The 21,191-nt window shown below is 50.9% G+C and overlaps 1 pseudogene; it reads left to right on the forward strand.

Moving 5' to 3' along the window:
- Positions 1-16,227, forward strand: part of LOC117011325 — a 28,125-nt pseudogene extending 11,898 nt beyond the window's left edge.
- The last annotated feature ends 4,964 nt before the right edge of the window (positions 16,228-21,191 follow it).

The following is a 21,191-nucleotide window of genomic DNA, read 5'->3' on the forward strand; positions in this document are numbered from 1 at the left end:
TGCATCAATGAAATCAAGTCTATCCTCAGTTCCACAATCTAGTCTATAAAGTGTGGTTTCTTTAATAAAGGGCTTTTGGCTTTTGCTTTTTTCTGCCTCTGAAGAAGGAAGTTTTGTTGCTATGTTTTCATCACCGCTCCCTAGCCCTATAGCAACAGGATAGAGTACAGACAGGCTGCAGTGGACAGACACTGCCGGCACAACTGCGAGTTGTCCAGCCCGTTCCTGGTGGAGCGCAGAGGTGAGCATGGGACAGAGCGTGTCGCCTCAGACCCTGCCCTGGGAATGACCCTGGAGCCCCTCAAAACCTCCCTGGGAATCACCTGAGACACGTCAGCCCTTCCTGTGCCCATCCCTGGAGCCTCCTGCCCCCTCACCCCACAGTACTCCGGTGGCTCTCCCAGTCCATCCCACTCTCTCCCTGTCCATCCCAGTCTCTCCAAGTGTCCTCACAGTCCCTCCCAGTGTCACCAGAGTTTCTCCCAATTACTCTCAGTCCACAGCAATTCCATTCCCAGTCCGCTCCCAGACCTCTACTCTCTTTCCCAATGCCTTCCCAATCGCTCCCAGTCCTTTCCAAGTCCTTTTTCAGTCCAGTCACACACCGCCACCCTCTCCCTTTACCCCCATCCACTCCACTCCCAGTGTTTCCCCACTCTCTTCAGTTTCATTCCCAGTCCCACTAAGTGCCACAGCAGCCCTCTCCCATCTCTCCCAGTTCCCTACAGCTTATTCCAGTGTATCCCCACTCTCCCCCAGTGCCCCCCAGTTTGTCCATCTCACTGTGGCCTTTGAGCTCCCAGCCCGGCCCCGGCTACCTGCTCTGCTCCATGATGGATTTCTACCCTGCCAAGATCCAGCTGAGGGGGTTCCAGGGCCAGCAGGAGCTCTTGGGGCATGTGGGGGCCACCGACCTGGTGCCTAATGGGGACCGGACCCACCAGCTCCTGGTGCTGCTGGAAACCCCCTGTAGCGAGGGGTCAACTCCAACTGCCTCGTCAGCCTGGAGCACCCCCTGAGCCAGCACTGGAGCACATCCCAGACCCCATAGTGAGGGGGGTGTGGGAGAGGCACTGGGGGAGCTGGGAGGGGGATTGAGGTGTGCTGGGAGTAACTGGGAGGGAGTTTGAGATAGCCTGGTTTAAACTGGGAGTGTTGTAATGTGTTCTTATTCCTTTGAGTTTAGGGGAGATGATGTGGTGTGTTTCTTCTTTAATGATTTGTTCCTGTTCCCCCTTATGTTGTTGGTTTAGCCTAGGCTGTGCCCTATGGCAACCCTCTGCTTAGAAATCCCCTTTGAAAATCCCCTAATCTTGGAAGCCCCATTGACTTTTTTTAATTGTTCCCTCCCCGAGTGTTTCCTTACTGGGTTATATATTGTAATCCCTGCCGTGTGCTCCTCCCCAGCCTTCCCCCATTGGCTGAGAAGTTGTACCCTGCCCTGGAACCTCCCCTGTATAAAAGTCCCTGGACCCTCCTTGGTAATAAACTTCCTTGGAAACCATACGGAAGACCTCTCCCTCATCCTTGCCTGTGCCTGTGCCTGTGCCTGTGCCTGTGCCTGTGCCTGTGCCTGTGCCTGATTAGACCATAGTGCCATAGAGCCTCTACCTAGCTAAGCTATATCTCAGATCTCTGTTTCTGTGAACAGCCTGCTCCTTGATACGGCGTCAGGAGCTAGCAGGTTGAGTCCGGCACCGTGTCAGGCTGGCGCCACATGTGGGGCCCTGACTTTGATTTTTTGGGACCCGGTGGAGAGGCCATCCCTAAGGGTCTCAGACTCTCGCTGCCATCAGTGGCCCCTGTGTGAGCATGCCACCTTCTGGTTGGTGGTGCTCCCAGGGGTGAAGAGGCAACCCTTCCAGCACCCAGGAGGATCTATTCTTGGCGGAGGACCTTGTCTGTGGCTTTTTGTTCCAGAGGCCAGTGGTGGTTGAATTGTCCCTAAGGAGTGAGATCTTACAAGAGTGGAGGGGTGAGGGTGCAGTGCTCCCAGGAGTTGAGGGGAGCCACGAAACAAAAGCCTCTGGGTTGGCTGCGCAAGGCACCGCTTCACCCCAGACTGGTCTCTGGACCCTTTTAAGTTTGCTTTTTACCACAAGGGAATGAGGATTTTGCTGCACAAGACAGGGTGGTATGAGATTGTCTATGCAGCAGAGGGAGATTTATATCCAAGCCCTGGCTCTCTGCAGTCTTCTGGGCATCCTTGTCTAGGCAGCGAGGGCCCTGCTGTCAGGGACCTTTGCCTAGTCACTCAGCCTGTTCCCTCAATTCCAGTTGGTAATTCTCAAGTTGTAAAAAATGGCTGTTTGTTCCCTGTGACTCAAAATGGCCCCCAAAGAGCACAAGATGGCAGTGACCACATGGCATGGAGCCCCACTTGTGCTTCTTCTCCCCATAACCCTTTTCTCCCAACTTCCTCCTCCAACTTTTTCCAGTCTCCTCCCCTTTGTTTCCCTTTCCCTGACTCCTCCCACCCATCAGACTCCACCTCTTCCTTCACATCAGCTCTTCCCCCACTGGCTCCTCCTCTCATTACATCATAATTAAGTCCTTCCCCTTCCTATCATAACCCTGCCTAGGACTCCTCCCCTTTCTTGTGTAGCTCCACCCATCCTATTCTGACTTCTGGTTCCCATGCTCCATGCTTCCAACGCTACCAGAACCAGAGGGGGTGGGTCTGGAAACCAGAACACAGAACAGGAGGCTCTACCTTTTGCCACTCCAGTTGATTATAGCCAGATGGGAAGGAATCCAACATGGGAACCATTCCTCTGCCAAAACAAAAAGGAGCTTTGCAGGGCTCAGAAAGAGTTTGAGCTTAAAAGTGAGTATTTTAAAGGCCTCTTATTAAAGGCTACTTTTTCATCCAACGTGTTGCTCCCCGGCAACCTCAAAGATTTGTTTTTATGTCTCTCATACCAACAGAGTATCACCTATGGGAGAGGACATGGAAGAAGTTGCTACAAGACCTCCTTCCTGAGCTCCTGCGAAGTCCCAAAAGTGCTGTTGACGCAGAAAATAATACCATCATTATAGATCATTTATACAGCAAAGGGGAATGGGCTCAGGCACGGAAACAGGCCAAGAAAATACCACGGCCTGTTTTCAACTGTGTCAGAGGAGCTGCTAAGAAAGCATTACCATCATTTTCACCAAAGATCTAAGATAAATTATACCACTATTAAGCAATATCCCTCTGAGCCTTTTGTAGATTTCATTGAGAGGCTCCAGACAGAAGTTGAGTGGCAGGTAGTGAGTCGGCAGTTACAACAGGAAGTGTTAACGGAGCTGGCCCATGCGAGCGCAAATGATACCTGCAAGCGAATCAACTTGGGCCTGCCCTTTGATCCACCGCCAACTCTCAACTTCATCATAGAGGCCTGCACTAAGAGAGCCATTGTAGATCCGGAATCTCGTGGAGCAAAAGGAGGGCTAAGAGGAAGAGATGAAAGGACAGTAACACCAGCAGTACCTCAACCACTGAGGGGATCAGTTTTATGTTATAATTATCGGCGGAGGGACATATTGTGAAGTTTTGTCAACACCCCCGTAAAAAGGGGCCTTTTACATCTGGGGAGGGGGGTCAACAAAAAACTAAGTGGGAAGCACAGGCCTGACCCACGTGAGGACATAAATGGGGCAGAACAGCATCATAAAGATTTGAACAAAGTATGGGAGCCACAAAGATCCCTCGATTTAATAACCACAAGGGACTGGGTCTTTGAAATAAGAAATGGCATGTTGCGTCAGTTAACCCTAGAAACAGAGATTTATTACCCGGATTTGACTGTAAGTTCTTTGTCATTGGGGACACAAAACACACACCCCCAGAGACTGAGATCTCTCCAGAGGTAACATCAAATTACCTGGAGGGACTCATTCTCATAGCACGCTGTGTCCATCCACCCTTCTTCCTACCACAGGGCCACATCATCGCCCAGGCCATACCACTGCCAGAGAATCTGCCCATAGAGGACCAACCACCATCCACCATTTACTGGGCAGAGGTGGTAGAAGACAAGCCCATGATCAACTGTGGGCTTTGTTGGGGTGGGGATTATATATCACCTGAAGGTCTGCTGGACACGGGGGGCAGATGTGACAGTCATTCCCACCACCAAGTGGACATCACAGTGGGAGTTGCAACCTGTGGTCAATAAGGTAGCGGGTATAGAGGGCACCCAATTTGCAAGACAATTGAAGAGCATTGTTCAAATTGAGGAGCCAGATGGGCAATTGGCCACTTTGCACCCATTGGTTTTAAATTACAAGGTTCCCCTATGGCGGAGAGATACCCTGTCTCAATGGGGGATGAAAATGGAAATCCTGAAAACCCCTCAGGATTTTTGATAGCAGCCATTGAGGAGTGCCCTATCCAGAAATTGAATTGGCTGACTGATTCTCTGGTTTGGATGGATCAGTGGCTGCTGCGGAAAGACAAATTAAAGGCACTCAATGCACTCATGGAGGAGCAACTAGCCAAAGGTAATATTGTGCCAACTAGTAGCCCCTGGAGTTCTCCAGTTTTGTTATTAGGAAGCTGAGGAAGGACAGGTGGCACCTCCTCCATGACCTGCGAAAAATAAATTATATCATTGAGGACATGGGATCTCTCCAACCGGGTATGCCTTCCCCATTAATGCTCTCCCAAAAATTGGAATTTGACCATGATAGACATCAAAGATTTTTCTTCCAAATTCCCCTAGATCTTGCCGATGCCCCAGGTTTGCCTTCTCGGTTCCCTCCATCAACTGAAAAGCTCCCATGAAGTGCTACCATTGGTAGGTGTTGCTGCAAGGCATGAAAAACAACCCAACCATCTGTATGTTGCAAAAATTCTGTCCCCAGTGCATGCTGGTGTGGGGGAAGCCATCATCCTACATTATATGGACAATGTGCTAGTGTGTGCCCCCAATGACCAACAGTTAACATACGTTCTGGATTTGACTATTAATGCCCTAGCTGCTGCAAAATTTGAACTCCAGCAGGAAAAGGTACAAAGGATGCCACCTTGGAAGTACTTGGGCCTTGAAATTACCACTAGAACTGTAACACCCCAGAAGCTAGAAATTAATAAAGGACCAAAAAGTTTGAGGGATTTTCATCAGCTGTATGGGTTTCTAAATTGGGTCCCACCTTGGCTGGGTATCACCACTGAAGACCTAGCTCCCCTTTTCAATATACTGACAGGGGCAGAGGAGTTAAACACCTCCATGGCCCTGACCAAAGAGGTTGAACAAGTGCTAGAGAAGGTTCAATCGGCACTGTCCATCAAGCAAACCCACTGTTGCAGGCAAGACCTCCCTTTTAAGTTTGTTATTTGGGGAAGTTATCACACCTCTATGGGTTCATCCTTCAATGCGACAACGGCCAGGGGGACCCATTCTTGATTGTAGAGTGAGTATTCCTCAGCCATCAATTGTCTAAAAGCATTACCAAGCCACAAGAGTTGATGGCACAACTGATAAGAAAGGCTAGGGCACAGTTGTGTGTGTTGGTGGGATGTGATTTTGCATACATTTACTTGCCAATTAAATTGTCGATGAGGAGACTTACAAATAAAGCACTAGAGCATTTGCTGAGTGAAAATGAGAACCTCCAATTTGCTCTGGATAACTACTCTGGACAAATTTCAATTCATCATCCAACTCACAAATTACAGTAATTTCACGAATACAAGCCGCAGCAATTTGACAAAAATTTTGGTGGAAACCCGGAAGTGCGGCTAATAGTCAGGGGCGGCTAATATGTGAATAATTTTCTGGCATTTACAACCCCAGAAGTGCCAACCAGGGCGCCGAGCCAAGCACCTGCCAGTAAAAGCCGGCATTTCGCAATTGTTACAGTGTTACCGTGTTGCCCTGGCTCCCTGCAGGCAGCACGGGGGGGCGGGGAGAGAGGCGGGAGAGCTCTCTTCTTCCCTCCTCTGCCGCAGCCCAGGGGAGGAGGGGGGGGGGGGCGCTGCCATTGCCGCTATTCGGGGAGGACAGGGGGGCGGGGGGCGCCGCCATTGCCGCGGCCCGGGAAGGAGGGGGGGGGCCACGCCGTCATTGCTGTGGCCCGGGGAGCCGACGGGGGGGGGCGCCGCCGTTGCCGCGGCCCGGGGAGCTGACGGAGGGGGGGCGCCGCCGTTGCCGCGGCCCGTGGAGCCGACGGGGGGGGTGTGCCGCCGTTGCCGCGGCTCCGGGAGCCGACGGGAGCCCTGCGCAGCCATTTCCGTGGCCCGGCGAGGGGGGGGGAAGCGCGCACTGCCATTGCCGCGGCTCGGGGAGCCGACGGGAGCCCCGCGCAGCCATTGCCGCGACCCGGGGAGGAGGCGGGGTGCTTTGTCCGCGCCCGCCGCCGGCGCCACGGGCGCGGGAAAGCTCCGTCCCTGCCCGCCACCACTGCCGTAGGAGCGGGGGAAGCTCCATCCCTGCCCGCCACCACTGCCGTAGGAGCGGGGGAAGCTCCGTCCCTGCCTGCCACCGCAGGGCAGTGCCGACCCGGGGTGACCGAGCCCAGTGGCAGCGGCGGCTGGCCCCGAGCGGCAGCACCAGGCTGGGCCACCTGGCCCCGTCAGCGGCCCCTAGCGGGCCGAGCCTGCACAGCCTTAGCTCAGCCAGTAAACCCCGCCCTCCCACGGTTCTGTTACTAATTGCACGCGGGTCCTCGCTGCGAACGACAGAGCGGCTTATATTTGGGTGCGGCTTATCTATGGACAAAAACCAAAATATTTGCCAACACCCAGAGATGCGGCTTATACTCAGTGCGGCTTGTATTCGTGAATTTACTGTATTTAATTCTGCTTTTCATCTGGTCCAAAAGAAAGACAAAAGCCAAAAGCCACTCAAAGCTCTGACCATTTTTACTGACACGTCCAGAGCATCCCACAAGTCAGTGATGATTTGGAAGGCTCTTCATACTCAGCAGTGGGAGACTGATGTTAAAAAAATTGAGGGTTCCCCTCAAGTTGCTGAGTTGGCCACTGTTATCAGAGCCTTTGAGAAGTTTTCAGTGCCATTCAATTTGGTGATGGATTTGGCTTATGTAGCAGGAGTAATATCCAGTGCAGAAGAGAAGTCTCAAACCCAGTTATCTTTGACTTGCTCTCATAATTAATACATCTAGTCTCCCACCATGAGCAACCATATTACATGATGCATGTCAGATCACACACTGACCTTCCCAGCTTTATCACCAAAGGTAATAGAAGAGCAAATGCCCTGGCCACTCCAGTACAGTTGACTGGCCTACCTGATATTTTTTTCAGCAGTCCAAGTTAAGTCATCAACAGTTCCATCAAAACATCCCTGGTCTTGTATGCCAGTTCCATCTGCGGCAAAATCAGGCAAAAGCGATTGTAGCAACATGCCCCAGTTGTCAAAAGCTAGCGGTACCATTGCTAGGCTCAGGTGTAAATCCAAAAGGACTTGGCAATTGAGAGTTGTGGCAAACAGATGTTACATGTATGCCCCAGTTAGGGAGAGTCAAATATGTACGTGTCAGTTTATACTTTCTCTGGAGCTGTTTATGCCTCTGCCCACACAGGAGAGAAGACCATAGATGCACAAAAACATCTGTTGCAGGCCTTCTCTGTGTTGGAAATCCCAAAGGTCATTAAGACTGATAATGGCCTAGCGTACACCTCTAAGGCCTTTGAAGATTTCCTGTAGTAATGGGGAGTGGAACATCAGAAGGACATCCCATATTCCTCCACTGGCCAGGCAATAATAGAAAGAACCCATCAGACATTGAAGTAAACACTAGAGCAGCAGTGAGGAGACGTCTGGGTCAATACACCGCACCTAAGGTTATGTAAGGCTGTGTTCACAATAAGCTTTTTAATTTGCTCATTTGAGAACTTGAACCCAACGATGTTGAGGCATTTTAGCCAAAATAAACATCAAAAGCTGATGGAATGCTGTCAGTCCTTGTAAAGGATCTGGAGTCATAGAAGGTCATGGGATCTCATGAGTTAGTAACTTGGGGGCGTGGATACGCGTGTTTCCACATCCTCAGAACTGAAATGGGTTCTGTAAAAGTGGATAAACACTTAAATTCCTGGAAATCAAAAGAAAATGCAATCAAATGTGGCTCCCCAAGCACAGGACAAACCCAAAGATGTCACGGTAGCATCCCTTCCGAAGCATCCACCCCAAAGTAAGTGGAGAACCTGACCTCCCTCCTGATTCAGTCGCTGAAATTTTTGTGTAATTTCTCCAACAGCCTTTTAAGTTTCTCCCACTAATATTCTGTCTTACTTTCCTTTGAAAGAGCACCCTCCCATCTGTCAACATGTTGTCAAGTCACTTACGGCTCCTGATCATCCTGACCCAATCCTTGGAGGCATGGATTGTTCCTCAACCCCAAAAGAACATATCAGTAACCCAGGCCAAGACACTTACCTAAGATCACTTTTGCTTGTCAACAGCAGCCATAGATAATCCACTGTCATCTTGCCTGGTAGTGATTCCCTTCTCACCATCAGAATACCCAGAAGGTCTAAAAATCTTACATAGAAGCCCACGCACCTTTGTTCTACGAGAATGTTTAGTGTCATTCCCTCCCCCAAAGAACACCCTCATTCTGTGGAGACAATGGGAAAAAACCTTATTACTCACTGACAAGGAGCCCCAAGAACTCAAGTTACTGGGCTCTGCACATGCACCTTATTGTGTTCAATTCAATTACCATCCCTGTTTCTGGATCAGGAGGCCTGACTGCATCCCCCTGCTCACCTGCTGAATGAGCTGTACTCAGCAAGGTGTCGTGCATGGGAAAAAGACGAGAGTTGCTGCAGCACATCAGAGGAGGAACAGCACTTGTTTAACCCATAGTCTGCCAGGGAACCACAAAAATGTGTCCCATTGCCATTGTTTCCCCATTTGGACTGGTACATGAGCTGCTTTCTTATTTAATTTGTTTTCTGTTTTACCACTGTCCCATTGTGATCTATTTGCAAACAGCAGTTTAAATCATTTAGTTTTCCACAAACTCTGCCTTCTTAATATATAATTTTGATCCCATCCCATGGTGAAATGTCTCATTCTTCATGTCAGTGGATTGGTCAGCAGGAAGGTCAGGACCTGAACATGTCTGGTTGATTAGTTTTTTCAAGGACACCTTGTAATCTAATTCTGTAATTCCAATGACAAATGGGTACTTTGTCCCAGAAGTGTTAGTCTGCATTTCTAAAGCTCCTCTCCTGGCTACCAGAAACCAATGCTTCTCTTCCAAGAGCAGCCATTGGATGACTCACATGTGTTGCCCACTCCCACAATCTGCTTTTAACTTGATATCTTTAGTGTTAAGAGAGTCAAGGCATTACTTGATTCTGGCCAGGATGTGCAACAAAAATAATTTCATCTATGCATAGGCCAGGTGTGCAGAGAAAATCATTCTATGACATATGAGTTGTACTAGATTTTTCCTAAACTTTATATAGTCTGAACTCATTGAAATCCATTGGTTTAATGTTATTTTCTTCCAAGTTGTGTAGTTCTTAGCATTTGGTTTACTATTGGACCCAGATTTCTTTGCCTCTGATTCTGTCCTTCTGATGTTAATTTGGTCTACACTCCTGATTTTCCTTCTCAGCCTTTCCAGACCAGGTGTCTCCAGCTATGCCCAGGGCATTGTCTGGAGCGGGTGTTCCTTGATGTTTGCTGATGGTGGTTGATTTCTTGTTGATAGTCATTGTGTTTGTGGGTATCTTTTGGACTATTCCCAGTCTGTTGAGATGTTAAATCACTCTGTTGAGTGGTGTAACAACCCTTACAAAACCCCTTTAAAATTCCTTTCCCCAAGGCAAAGGCAAGCTGAGCCTGAGTGGAGAAATAGCATTTTAAAACAATTAAAGTTGATATATTTTCCAACAATCAAATCACAGGCAGCCCAGTGTGTGAGTGTAATTGAGAGCCAGAGTGGAATTTGGCCATTGTCTTCCCTAGCTGTTGTCTTCCCTGGACTGCACAAATAAGGCTGGTGCTTCTGTGCATCCCTGCAGGAGCATCCATGTCTTTACCATTTTCCCTTCTACCTTTTGTTCCCACTCCAAGGTGTAATATATGCTATAAAGTAATTCATGTTTTATGAAAGATCAATCGTGTTTGTATAAGTAAAGAGTTTAATAAAGTAACTTTAGGAACACTGAACCACAGCAAGGAAAAAAGATTACAGTAATTTCACAATTACAAGCCACATCTGATTATAAGCCGCAGGTCCGGGTGTTGGCAACATTTTGTTCTTTGTCCATATATAAACCGCACTGGATTATTAGCCACACTTTTGTTTGCAGCAAGAATCCGCATGCAACTTTCACAAAGTTGCCAATTAGTAACAGAATTGTGGGATCATGGGGTTTACTGGCTTGGCCCTGCTCGGGGCAGCCGCCAGGGAGCGGCCCCGACCCCGCTCGCCACTGCCACCGGGAGGCAGGGGAGCGGCGTGCCCAGTCGGTGCTGCTGGGAAGAGAGAGAGGGGCATGCTCAGCTGCTGCTGCAAGGAACAGGGAGAGGGGCGTGCCCAGCTGCTGCCACTGCCGTGCCCCCCGGGGCCATGCAGCGCCGCCGCTGTGCCGCCACTGCCCTGCCACCCAGGGCCGGGTGGGCTCCGGCTCGGCTCAGGGGTGCTGCTGGCTTGGACTTCTGGGTTGGGGAATTTCCAAAATTTGTTCATATATAAGCCGCTCCTGAATGTAAACTGCACTTCTGGTTTGGGAGCAAAATTTTAGTCAAAATGGTGCGGCTTATAATCATGAAATTACTGTACTTCACATGATTCCAGGGGTGCAGATGCTAACAAAGCCGAATTAACAAGTTAATAAAACCAGCCCCAATGGAGATAACTCATTATGGGGCAGTCCAGGAAACTCCCCAGCCATGACTACTTGATAATCACCATTAATCAAGATAATCAGGGTCCTCAGGAAGACCTACATTTCAATACCCAGTTCCCATAAACCAAAATCTGCACACATCAAAATTCATCACTGCCCAGAAACTGTTTTCTCCAGTCTACTGTGGAGAAAGGAGATTACACGCATATGGGAATCCAAAACTTTTGTCCCAGGCAAAAAAAACTGTAGAAAAATGGATTGCCCATTTTTGTACTACCCTGTATAAAAACAGGACGGCATTTGCGAACACAGGGGCATCCGATGCGATAGAGGTCAGATCAGCGTATGTGTTCACTCAGCGCCGATCCTGGGCTTGGTGTTGTCTTTTTGATTGTAGCTATTGAGAACTGTATTTCAGTCGCAAAAATAAAAATTGCTTATCAAATCTTTTTAATTTGGCTTGATTCATTTATTATCTATAACAAAGGCAAAATACAGTTTAGCATCCTGTGTGAGTGGCCATCTCCAGAAAGTATCTTTGACATCAAGCACTGAGTGGTGGCCGTGTGAGGATGGAACCTGGTTCAGGATGGTGAAAGGATCTGAGAGCCCCTGGGTGCTGGGGCCCCCTTGGGCCCTGGGGTTCATCCCTCAGGAGCTGTAGAAACTCTGCCATGGCCTTTGCCTTCACCTTGGCCTTTTCCTCATCCCTTCTTGCATTCCCCTGCTGTGCCTTTCTGAGCAACTGCTCCAGGGGCTTCTTCTGCCCCTCCTGCAGCCCCCTCAGTGCCTGGGGGTGCTCATCCTCTGACAGCTGCTGAGCTTGCTGCAAAATCATTCCTTTCCGCAGTGACCAAAACAAAATGCTTAAAAGCCAATCTGGATCCTTCCAGGTCCAATCCCCATTTCCAGCTGTTCCTTGCTCCTTGTCCTTGTGTTCCCCGTGCCCTGGCCAGCCCGTATCCCAGAGCCGGTGCCTGTCCTGCCGCAGTGTCCAAACGCGCCCCACCCGGCGGGCAGGGCCGGCAGCTCCACGGGGCCGGGCAGCGGCCGGGGCGTCCCGCAGCCTCCTGGGGGCCGGGGGCCACTGCCGGCCCTGCCCGGGGGGTGCTGGGCTCAGGCAGCGCCCGGCGCTGAGCCCCGGCTGCCCCACAGCCCCGGCCCGGCACCACAGCTCCCCACAGGCCCCCAGCCCCTGCTCCCGGTGCCGCAGCTCTGCGCCCGCTCCTGCCGCTGCCCAGCACAGAGAAACCCCATGAAATCCTGACCTCCTTGTTTGCCTGGCCTGGCAACTCTGCATCAGCTGGCAACTTGTGAGGGTAAGAGCCTGCTGAAAAACATCCCCATCCTCAGTGTTTATCTCTTCTGCTCTTTGCCATCATTCTTTTATTTCCCACATAGATTCCTCCAGCTGCTTCTTGCCTGAACCATATTCCTGCACACTCCCCTTCACCCAATCCCTTCCCAGCCCACCAACAGCATCCATCCCCGGCTGTCTAAATGCCTTCTGGACTTCCCTTACTGCCCCCCTGAGTGTCCCTGTCCTTGATTATCTCTGGGAGAATGTGCAAACTCCCTCAAGATGCTCCCAAGTGACACTTCACAGATATTTCGGGATCATCATCCCTTTTGCTGCGAGCCCTTCTGGGCTTTCCCCTTCTCCCTTCTGAAATAAAAGCGCCAGGAGACTTGCCGCCTTGAAAGACCTTTATTCGTGAGATCAGCTTGGGTGGGGAATCCAGGGGGCTGCACACCCTGCCACTGCTGCCTACTGACAACTCCGAGGAGGAAGAGGAGAGCAGCTGCATCCTTCACAAGCAACACTGGAACTTCCTTCCTCGAAAGGATTCCTTGGGAAAACCATTATTTGGTTGTGGTCTAGGGGTGTCAGGTTGGTGGGGCGCTGTCGACATCATGGGGGTGAAATTAAAGCAGCTCAGGGTAGTTCACATCATTTTCCCAGCCTGAAAACACTGGTCTCAGTACTGGATGTTATTTCGGCTCATTGTCCTAAGGAGTTTTAACTCCGAGAAATGTCCCAGTGTCCCTTGCACTCCTTTCATTTGCATGTGAATCCATGATGTCACCCGCCTCCAGGCGCCATTTTCAGGGAAGTAGCAGCAGAACACACTCGACGGAGGGAAAAAGAGGTACGCCGGTGAGACGACTGGGGACTGGAACAGAATGGGGGCCAACAATTTAACATTTAACAACTAACATCAATTAGCAACCAGAACAGAACAAAGCTTAACAGTAATAATTGTACATGAAAAATTGAAACTTATGAACTTGTTCGTAACACCCTCCATGGGTGCCGTGCCATGTTTAGTCCCCGAAGATCCCACTGTAGTCACTGATGAGATTTTCAGAGCTCTCTGGCTGCCGACTCTTCCCAACCCCCCTGATCTGTCACTCGTCTGTCTCCTGGTCACTCTCGGGTACCCAATCCATGCCTGGTGCCGCCGGCACCCAAGGGAGCCGATCATCCAAACTGGGTGAGGCACCTTCAGCTCCATTCACTGCCCCCGCCCTGGACAGGGGAAGGAATTCCTGCCAAGCCCCAAGGTGTGTGGAGTAATTCACATCACCAGAGGTTTCTGTGCACAAAGAATGCAGAGGAGTCCTGTAAAACTAATTTCATTACTAAAAAAAAGGAGAGACCATGGCCATTTCACAGGGGGTCTTGGCAATTGTTTTAATCCTAATTTCTCCCTCTCCCTTTCTCCATTGGCTGAAGTTCCTGAGACGTACAGACTTCCCAATGCACCCACTGCATCCCTCCTCAATATGCGCCCCACTTTTGTCTAGCCAACGATATTCATGGCTCTGTTAAGTCTTTTTTCTTCTCAGAGTTCATGAATTGAAGGGGAGGAGCGCCATGGCCGGGCCCCCCCGCGCTGTGGTGGCGGGAGCGGCTGCAGTGGGGACCGAGTGCGGGCGAGAGCAGCCGAGAGCCCAGCGCTGCCGCAGGCCGAGCTGCCCCAGCTCCATCCCTGCCCCTCGGCTGGGATGCTGTGGGTTTGGGGGGAAGAGGGAGCTGTCACTGGGTGCTGGGCCTGGGGACAGCAGGAAAAGGGAAGGAGAAGCAGGGTTGGAAAACAAAATTATCAAATGATGCATGTGGGAGGAGATGGTGGGATTGTGCAAGAGAAGGAGGAATGGTAGGAGTGTGAGCAATGTGAGGAAGAGTAGGGACGCAGGACGAGGAGGAGTAGAAACAGGAAGCAGCACAAGGTTCCACGCCTCACTGTATGCGCAGCCTCTCCCCTGGCCCCAGGAGCACTGTCCCCATCACATGCAGCAGGTGACAGGGGAGGGGGATCCATGGTTTTCACCGTGGTGAATCATGGTCTTTCTGAGCTGGGCTAAATGTTGGGGCTTTGGTGTTTTGCAGGGATTGATTGTTTATATTTTGGAAGGAGTTTTTGCTAAATCTTGGTATTTGAGTGGTTTTTGATCTGTGTCGTGAGGTTTGGAGGATTTTTGGGCTGAGTCTTGGTGTTTTGGAGGTTTTTACAGACACACGATGCCAAATAACTCCCTGAGTTGCACGTGGGGAAGGAGGAAGCCCCAGCCCAAAGTGCTCTTCTTTTTTTCCCCAAAACCAGGATTTTTCATTTGCAAGGTGTGGGAAGATGGAGGAGGATGAAAAGCCCCAGAGACAAATCATGAGGAGGAGCTGCAAACCCAGCCCAGGGAGCTGCGAGGAGGAAAGACCCTCCCTGAGCCGGGAAGGCAGCCGGAGATCCAGGCAGAGCTCAGAGCTGGTGGAGAAGACTCGTGGAGGGGAGAAGCCCCACAAGTGCTTGGAATGTGGGAAGGGTTTCAGCTGCAGCTCCCATCTGATCCAGCACCAAAGGATCCACACTGGGGAAAAGCCCTACGAGTGTGGGAAATGCGGGAAGTGTTTCCGTGACATCTCCGATCTGCTGCAGCACCAGGTGATCCACACAGGGGAATGGCCCTACACCTGCTTGGAATGTGGGAAGAGCTTTGGGCGGAGCTCCACCCTGAGAAGCCATCAGCGCATCCACACTGGGGAGAGGCCCTACGAGCGTCCTGTGTGTGATAAGAGGTTTCAGACAGCTCCAAGTGCCTCATGCATGAGCGGATTCACACAGAGGAGAGGCCCTTCTGCTGTCCTGAGTGCAGGAAGGGATTCAAGCTAAACTCCACCCTCACTGCCCACCACCGCATCCACACCGGGGAGAGGCCCTACGAGTGTCCTGAGTGTGGGAAGAGCTTCTCACACAGCTCTCACTTGACCCGACACCAACGGAGGCACCACTAAGGGAAGCCCTGTGAGTGCCCCGACTGTGGGAAGGGCTTCGTGCTCTACTCCTGCTCCATCCCCCATGGGAGGATCGGTGTTGGATGATCCCCAGTGACCCCCGTTGGGCAGAGCTGTGGTGATCCGTGGTCCTGGTGATCCGTGTCTAGAACACACCTGGCTGGGGGGGCTCTGCATTAATCTGACTCCCTGTGGACACCTGGATGAATGCAGGGGCAGGAACATCCATTGAGACACAAACTGACATTGGGAATTCCTTGGGGAGAGTGGATTTGTTGACTTTCAACCCCGAAAAAATCTTCTGTATTCAGTCTTGTCTTCTGATGACATCTAGGAATACTGAATGGTCCTGGAGGTCTTTTCCAGTGCGGTGTTTTGTAAAGATTTCCTGAAATTTTTTACCTGCCGGAACCTGGGCATTCTCCCTTGTATCTGACCAGAAACAATCAGTGTTGGATTGTTAATATTCACACATTGTTACACCAATAAGCAAGTTTATGCATCTTTGTGAAACACACGTGTACAGACACAAAGCCCCGGGCAAGTTCTCTTTCCCTGCCGGCCTCTCCTAAAGTAACAGCAGCCCGGGCCGGGCAGGGGCAGGCGGGCTCTGACTCACAGCTCAGGAAGCCGCCGGGCCCCGTTTTCAGACAGGGACCCCGATGTGCAGGGCAAGGAAAGGCCAGGCCCGTTGCTGCCATCGCTGCCCCCCCGGCATGGCCGCGGCTCGGCAGAACCCTGCCCTGCCCCGGCCCGGAGCGGCTCCGAACGGCCGGGCCCGCCCCGCTGCCCCCGCGGCCTGGAGGAAAAACAACTGAGCCCAGTTCTGGCAAGGCCCCCACAGCCTTGTCTGCTGGGCAGGGGGGAGGAAGAACCCCCGGCCCGCGGCTGGAATTGAGTGCAGCGGGCGCCGGAGAACAGCCATGAAAGCAGAAACTCATCAGCGCTTCTCGGACTGAGCCCTGCAGTCCTCAGCCAGCCCCAGCGGGGCCTTGAAAGACTCTTTATGGTAAATAACTGCGACCGCCCACCTGGAAAAAAATCACAGAACCCTCTGCTGCCCGGGCAAGGTATTAACTCTTTCACTGCCCAGAATAAACCTTTACAGATACTTCATTCTCTCTCTGAAATTAAAATAAAAAAGAAAACAAAATATTAATACACACAGAAAGAATATAACAACACCAAAATAGAACGAAAAAAATTTGAAATCCTAAATAAAGGAGAGAAGTCGTGAACTAAAATTTCTCTTTTTTCTAAACTATGGAGAAAAAACTCTTGTTTCCCTATAACACATAAAGTGTTATGAAGTGAATATGTCTGTTCTAACTGTAAATATTAAGAAAGAATTAGTGTTAAAGTAAACAAATGTTAGAATTGCTGTAATCCCCTACATTTAAATAATAAAAAAAGCCCTGGTGTCTCCCCCTCCAACAAAAGAAACAAACCCTCTTTTCTCAAAAATAAGTTGTTTTTGTTTAAACTGTTATAATCCTTATAGTGTGCCTCATAAATTAATATAGTCCTCAGTAAAAGTTATGAGAAAAGCTGTTAGTGTGAAAAAACAGTTTTTACATAATAATCAGTTTTCCATTTTCCTGGGCGACTAATCATTGTAACATCAAAACCACAAGAAAACTGTTTCTCGTAAAGAAATTTCCATAATTGAAAAAAAAAATCTCTTTTAAGTAAATTATCAAAAAACTATTTTAATTATGGTAAAGTAACTGAGTTGTTTTTGTACTCTTTCAGTATTAAAAAGAAAAAAGTGTGTGGAAGAAAAAAAGTTGTCTGAAGTTTTATTTTAATTTTATTTTTCTTCTAGTTTCAAGTAATGAAATTTCTCTGTATACCGTTTAAAGTCAAACCTTTTCTTTTTCTTCTTCCTAATCCTGCCTCACAACAAAAAAGAATCAAATTAATAAACCAAAACCACTACATCCAACCTCAGTGATTCCAGGATTTTGATTTCCTATTGCCCAAGGGTGTCTTCCATAGCCAAATACTGATGAACTGGGGCAAAGACCAAGATTTTGGAGACAGTGGGGTGGAAACCCTTCCAAAAAAGGTTCTTCCCTCCCTCCCGAGCACATGGAAATGCTTTTCTGTTGGCCTTGATTTTGGCCTTTTCATTTCTCTTCATCCCTTTAAAAAATCCAACACTGGGGTAAAAATAAAGACACTGAACTGAGACATGGGTGGGGACATGGGGGGGACACAGACACGGAGAGTGACATGGGGACACATGGACGTGAATGGGAATGTGGCCATTTGTGGGGACATGGGGACAAATGGACAGGGATAGGGATGTGGGGGACAATGACAGGGATGGAAAGATGGTGGGGACACAGCCATGGGTGAGGACATGGTGGGACATGGCCAGTGACATGTGGGGACACGGCCATGGTCAGTGCCATGGGGGGAATTTGCAGGGGCTGTGGGGGATGCTGGGTTTGAGGGAGTTGAGGGTTCCTGGCAGGGACTTGGGGCTTGCTGAGGGCTTTGGGGACCCCAGGCCGAGCGGCTCCGGCTGCGCTGGGAGACCCTGGCGGAGGTTCTGGGGCAGCTGCTCAAGGACCCCCTGCCCTGGATCCCCAGCCAGGCATTGGGTTCCTGGAAGGGAATGAACATCCTTGTCCCCAGGAGGGAAATCCCAGCACCCCCAGGGTGTCAGGGGGCAGCTGAGAGGCCACAACAGGGAGGGAAAGGCCAGACAGAGCTGTCCCCCTCCAAAACTGCAGCCCAAAAATCCCAAACCTCAGCTACTCGTCCCAGGAAAAAGCGGCAAGGAGCTGCCTGAATTGTGAAATGTCGAGTATGGGAACTCCAGAATAAGGAGGAGGGGCCTGGAATCCCCAAAGCCAAGCATGTGGGACAGAGGTGGTGGATTGGGGACCAGTGGAAATAGGGAGGAAGAGCAGTGGAAAAGGGGTCCCACTCCTCCTTTCTAGTCCTGCCTCCTCTTTCTCTTCTTTTGGCCCTTCTGCTCCTTCCTTTGCCCGCCTCCTCCATCCCTTCCTCCTGCTCTCCCTGGACCCAGCGCCCACCCTTGGCCTCCCCATTTTCCCAACACCATCGTATCCCGTAGGAGGAGCTGGGATGGAGCTGGGACAGGTCAGGCAGGGGCAGTGCTGGGCTCTTGGCCCAGCCTGGACACCCCCATGCGCCCCCTCCCCAAATTCCGCTGGCGACTTAGGGCAGTCCCGGCACTTCTGGTGTTTGCGCCGTGCCGTGTTGGGTTCAGGTTCCTCCCAAGGCCCCCCAGAGCAGGGTGAGAAGGGGAGGACACAACCTTTCCTAGGGGACCCCATTCCTGATCCATGCCAAGGCTCGTTCTGCCCCCCTCCAATCACGGCCCTCCCTACAGGATCCCTCCAAGTCCTTCCTCACTGACCCCCAATAAACAAGACTGGGGCAAACTGGGAAGCTTTATTGGGAATACTGGGAGCAGCCGGTAGGGGACAGAGTGACACCGGGCTGGGGGTCCCTGGGGGGAGCACACACGTTCACCCAAGTCCTGCTGGCTCCCAGACAGGTGAGCTCCCAGCACCACCAGTACCACCAGTGCAGCCCCAGCTGCCCCGACACGCCCCATCCCCGGTGCCGGGCGGTGCCCCCAGCCCCAAAGCAGCCACACTGTGCTGTGGGGGTTGTCCCCATGTCACCTCTGTGCACAGTGCTGGGAGCACCAGTCCAGACCAGTTTGAAGTGTGAGTGGGCAGCATCAGAACCCACAGAAGTGAGTCCAGCACAAGCCATTTAGAATGCCTGAAAGAGGCAGAAAGCATCAGGATTGTCCCAAAATGGGGTCACCTTCGCTCATAAACCAACCGGGAAATATCCCAAAGCCATTTATAACCTCCTAATACTGGTGGAAAGCTGCATGATCTTCCCTAATATGGGATCCCCACATCCTTCCCTGTGGGTCCCCACTCCAATGTCAGCACCTGTTGGAGCGTGTAAAATAGAAGCCTCTCTTGAGTCCCTCAGAGAGAGAGAATGAAGGGATTGAATAAAGTCTTTAGAGAAATTAAAATACATTAAGCCACACAGAGATGAAGTAGAAGTGTGAATTTTAGTTTTAAGTAAGTAGGAATATTATGAAATCACATAGATATGAAATAGAAATTTTAGTTTTAAGTAAGAATATACTGTAAGTGCCTTAAGAGAGTTAAAACCCCTAAAATCCAGTTAAAAGTTCAGAAACATAGCCCCAGACTAGGTTACAATGTAAATGAGCCCAAAAGTATGTATTCCATCACCCTCTTCATGAACTATGAAACCAGGTGGGGCAATGTTCCTTATCTCAGTGGGAGATATCCTCTGCTAATGGGCCATCTGTTAAAAACCAGGTGGAGCAGTGTTCTTTATCTTTTCCACAACCCATCCTTCCTGCAGGAAGATGTCATCTGCTAATGGGCCATTGAGTCCCAGTGATGACTGATAAAATTACATCATCCCATTGGGAGATGCTCCACCCAGGGGAGGGGGGAGCCAAGCCTTTCCTAAGTAGATAAAAACTGAGGTTCAGAACACCAAGACAGCCCTTAGCCACTGGCTTCCAGAGGACAAGAGCTACCAGACCTTTCTACAGGATCACTGCTTCAACAAGGCCACTTCATCTGGACTGATACTACCACCCTAATTAACGAGGTATTGGGTTGTGTTCTGACTCTGTCAGTGGTTTTCTTTTGTACTATTGCATGTATTTTATAATTTTTTTTCTTTTTCCTTTTTCAATTATATTTCTGACTTGGAGTGTCTCTCACTGGTTTTGCTTTCAAACCACTACGCAGATATAATGAAAACATAGTAACTACAGTAATTTCATGACTATAAGGCGCACCCTTTTGACTAAATTTTTTCCCCGGAACCGGAAGTGCGCCTTATAGTCTGGTGCGCCTTATCTGATGGACACAGTTGCGAAATTTGCCAAACCGGAAGTGCGAGTCGCAATGGGGGGGCGGTGCCGTGGGAGCGCCGAGTCACGAGGTGGGGCGGGAGCGGGTGGCCACAGCTGGCAGGAGCCAAGAGGGGAGGGAGGGAGCCAGCGCCAGCCCGGGCCCAGGCGGAACAAGAAGCCGGGCGGTGCCAGCCCTGGCCCAGGCGAGGGGGAAACGAGAACCCGGGCGGCCCTGACCTGGGCGCAGAGGGAACGAGAAGTGCGAGCCCGCAACAGCCCCGAGCAGAGCCCGCCCGGCGGCGGCATCGACGCAGCGGCGGCGAAGCCCCTGTGGCCGCCGAAAAGTGGTGGCGGCGAAGCCCCTGCGGGCACCGAGAAGCGGCGCCGGCTGAGCCCCCGTGGCTACCGAGAAGCGGCGCCGGCCAAACATCCCAGCTGCCGAATCGCGGCGCCGCCGGAGCTCCTGTGGCCACCAATTCGCGGCGCTGCCGGAGCCCCTTGCGGCCGCCAAGAAGCGGCGGTGGGGAAGCCCCCGCAGCCGCCAAGAAGCGGCGACAAGTGGCGCAGCCCCGGGGAAGCAGAGAGAAGTGGCGTGGCCGCGGGGAAGCAACGGGAAGCGCCGCAGCCGCCGGGAAGCCAGGACGCAGCGCCGTCGCGTGGTGGGAGCCAGATGCCGTGAGCCGTGCCAGCCGGCGCCGGGGGCGGGTGGGAGTGCCGGGGCCCGCTGCACGGGGAGGGCACCTGGGGCTGCATTTAAAGGCTACACCGATCATTGAAAAATGTTTGCAAATTGAGCACCTGCCAGCAATTCGTTACTTGTTGCGTGCCGCGCGGCTCCTCGCTGCAAAAAAAAAGTGCGCTTTATAGTCCGGTGCGCCTTATCTGATCTACAAAGTTGCGAAATGTGCCAGCTCCCGGGGGGTGTGCCTTATAGTCCGGTGCGCCTTATGGTCATGAAATTACTGTACATTGCTTACATTTTCTAGATAGAAGAGATAAAACAATTTACAGGAATAGATAGAACTATATGTGTAAATTATGACACTACTTTCATACTCTAGAACTAAGATTCTAGTAGGTTTAGAAGGAATGTTTTAGGTTTGGGTTTTTTGCTCACTACAAATGATTTATGAATAAAAACCCCTGTACTGTGGTGAGAGAACACCATCTTCATC

Source organism: Catharus ustulatus, unplaced genomic scaffold (genome assembly GCF_009819885.2).
Source record: "Catharus ustulatus isolate bCatUst1 unplaced genomic scaffold, bCatUst1.pri.v2 scaffold_109_arrow_ctg1, whole genome shotgun sequence".
Classification (NCBI taxonomy): Eukaryota; Metazoa; Chordata; class Aves; order Passeriformes; family Turdidae; genus Catharus; species Catharus ustulatus.